We start from the raw sequence: 4,025 nt of genomic DNA on the forward strand, positions 1-4,025 counted from the left end.
TACTGCTTTGAATCAATGTTTTCTCGGTTTTAGCCTGTTTCGGGACAAAATGGGTATAAGTGGTGGCTAAACACTCCAAATTCAACCCGAACTCTTGTAATTAGTCAAATCCATTGGATTGTTACATATTTTGACCCTAGAAAGAGTAACAAAGTTGTTTACTACTTCGAATCAATATTTTCTCTCGGTTTTAGCCTGTTTTTTTTTGTTTAAGCCTGTTTTGGGATAAACGGGTTTAAGTGTTGTCTAAACACTCCAAATTCATCCCGAACTCTTACAATTAGTCAAATGCATTGGAATGTCACACATTCTGACTCTAGAAACAGTTACAACTCTGTTTACTGCTTAAAATCAACGTTTTCTCGGTTTTATCCTGTTTCGGGACAAAATGGGTATAAGTGGTGGCTAAACAGTCCAAATTCAACCCGGACTCTTGTAATTAGTCAAATGCATTGGATTGTTACATATTTTGACCCTGGAAATAGTAACACAGCTGTTTACTGCTTCAAATCAATTTTTTCTCTCGGTTTTAGCCTGTTTTCTCGGTTTAAGCCTCTTTTGGGATAAAACGGGTTTAAATGTTGTCTAAACACTCCAAATTCATCTCGAACTCTTACAATTAGTCAAATGCATTGGACTGTCACACATTCTGACCCTAGAAATAGTAACAGAGCTTTTTACTGCTTTGAATCAATGTTTTCTCGGTTTTAGCCTGTTTTAGGACAAAATGGGTAAAAATGGTGTCAAATACTCCAAATTCAATCTGGCTGGATTGATTTTTGGATTCAATCGATTTTCAAATAGTTTTTCAAATGTTTTCGAGTGGGGGGGTTCATAGAGGTAGTGTGATTGTGTTCCTTTTGTTCATTCCTAATGGAATTATCTGATTTCAATATATGTTGAGAAGTCATGAAACTACAAACCTGATAGATTAATATCTTAGACTTGTAACATACTGGTTGTTAACAACTCTCTCCGTTCTATAAATGTAGTAATAAAATTATATTTTAGTTTTATAAAGAAAACAAAACTCCATTTTTATCAAAACTCCAGTTTTATAAAGAAAGTATCCTCCAACTGAATACTATAACTTAACAACTAGTGTTGTATCTATACTATTAAAAGAGAAGCATTTTTAATAAGTAGACATAAATTAAGAGATTATTACAATAAAATGACACTGAAAACTGAATAGGGATAAGTATAAATAAGGAGCCAAACAGATTGATATTGATAGGACCCAAACAGATTGAAATTAATGGCATTACCTGAACCAAAATAAAATGATATAACCCTTCCAAATTGGATGCAATTAATACCTAACATATACATATCACATCAAAATCGGGTGCTATTAATACCTACCATAAGTTCCATAACCATAACCAATCTAAATAAATCAACTCTCCAAAATTAGCTTAGATTATGTAAGGGAAATTCTCGGAAATTAACACCACAATATCGAACAGTTGCCATAATCTTAAGATGTTAACTTATTTTAGTTTATTCCCAATAAATAATAACTGATCGAAATCACTTAAAAAATATACCAAATCTTCGAATTTGGTATACACGTTTACGAAATATTTTGTTCACTATATTTTAGCAACTTACCAAATGTTGGTAGATAATATAATCAAATCTTTAATACTATGGTATATTCTCTAGAACTCCCGCACTTACCCACATAATTAGCACGTCATAATTAAATGTAATGTATAACACAATTCAAATTATATTGTTAAGATTAGGAAAATCCTGTTTTAGAATATCATTCCTAAAAGTAAATATGCGGTTAATAAGTGATCAATTTGATATTTAATTTACACCTAAACTAAGGAGGTACCCGCGCTTAAAGCGTGATATTAAGATTTTAATAACAACTGTTATTAAAATTTATGATATATTGCTTTTATGACTTAATATGTATTAATTGACATATTTAAATATAGTGTTTTATCTATTGAAAAAGTTTTAAATGTTTTATTAGATTGTCAAGAAGTTTTTGTATTTGCATATATACAGAAATGTTATTTTACCAAATATAAATAATATTCTCAATGTGAAATATTAATTGAGTCTTTAAAATATCTACTAAACTGTAGAAAAAAAGATACTGGAATTCAATAAGTAGATTTCTAATTTTGAAAAGCATAAGCAATTTTCAATAGTTCAAAATTATATATTATAATGTATTATCTCAGCTACAAAATAAAGATGAGAGTAATACAAAGTTGGATTTCAAGTTCCGGTTAATACAAACATACTAAATTGTTTAGACATTCGAAAAGAAAAAATTAACGGCCAACGCCTCATTCTTTACACTTGAGTTCCTGAGCTTTCACCTTGTTGCTTGATCACATGGTTTATGTAATAACGTCCAGCAAATTCAGTCATGTAAATATATAAGTGTTTTAAGGAATTTTACTTTAACATCATACATAATTTGATTTCATATACATAATTACATCTTACATAGCCTGGTGATGCTCTAGTCCTTCGAATTCTGGTTTTATGAAGATCTTCGAAGAGTCCAAGGTGTTTTCAAGACATGGTGCACCTATGGAGATTTAGAATTTTAGGTGAATTTATTGATTACATTATGATGATTATATCAGAAAAACTTATGTTACATACCTTCATATTCACCAACCCTCATAAACCGCATTACACAGAACAGAGGTTCGGATTTATATATGAGATAGCACCCGCTTGATTGCCATATGGTCCTGAATTGAGAAGCGTAGTTGTCTTTGAGACGACACTTCACAGTCTCACACCTGCCATTCATCAAATCAATAAAAATCTTAACAGGGACAAATTTTAAATGTAACAGTCATAAAAGTAGAGTAAATATCTTTTACCTGCCATTCAACAACATGAGAACAACTTCNTCTAATTTTGAAAAGCATAAGCAATTTTCAATAGTTCAAAATTATATATTATAATGTATTATCTCAGCTACAAAATAAAGATGAGAGTAATACAAAGTTGGATTTCAAGTTCCGGTTAATACAAACATACTAAATTGTTTAGACATTCTAAAAGAAAAAATTAACGGCCAACGCCTCATTCTTTACACTTGAGTTCCTGAGCTTTCACCTTGTTGCTTGATCACATGGTTTATGTAATAACGTCCAGCAAATTCAGTCATGTAAATATATAAGTGTTTTAAGGAATTTTACTTTAACATCATACATAATTTGATTTCATATACATAATTACATCTTACATAGCCTGGTGATGCTCTAGTCCTTCGAATTCTGGTTTTATGAAGATCTTCGAAGAGTCCAAGGTGTTTTCAAGACATGGTGCACCTATGGAGATTTAGAATTTTAGGTGAATTTATTGATTACATTATGATGATTATATCAGAAAAACTTATGTTACATACCTTCATATTCACCAACCCTCATAAACCGCATTACACAGAACAGAGGTTCGGATTTATATATGAGATAGCACCCGCTTGATTGCCATATGGTCCTGAATTGAGAAGCGTAGTTGTCTTTGAGACGACACTTCACAGTCTCACACCTGCCATTCATCAAATCAATAAAAATCTTAACAGGGACAAATTTTAAATGTAACAGTCATAAAAGTAGAGTAAATATCTTTTACCTGCCATTCAACAACATGAGAACAACTTCATTAATATCAATGATACTCGCAGGCCTTCTTCTATCTTCCACATCCATTATACACGCACAAACATCTAATTTGGGAAAAAGACAGAATTTAGTTTTACAAAGTGTTTCTAATCTATTTTTGGTAAAGTGTTAGTCATTATTTTTTTATGTGAAGGACCAATACACAAAGTTCCATAAATCCTAAAAAGAATCTAATTTTCCGAACACAAAGATACCCATTAAGTATATTGACGGATTGTTCCAAAATAATATAAAATCTATTAAAGAAATTCTTACCGAAAGAGATGGGATGATCTATTCGTCCACGTTTTATGTCATCCAAATCCTCGAACCGAAAGTAATTCTTGGGACTCAATGATTCGAGCAGGTACATTG

The sequence above is a fragment of the Camelina sativa genome, chromosome 19 (genome assembly GCF_000633955.1).
Source record: "Camelina sativa cultivar DH55 chromosome 19, Cs, whole genome shotgun sequence".
Taxonomy (NCBI): domain Eukaryota; kingdom Viridiplantae; phylum Streptophyta; class Magnoliopsida; order Brassicales; family Brassicaceae; genus Camelina; species Camelina sativa.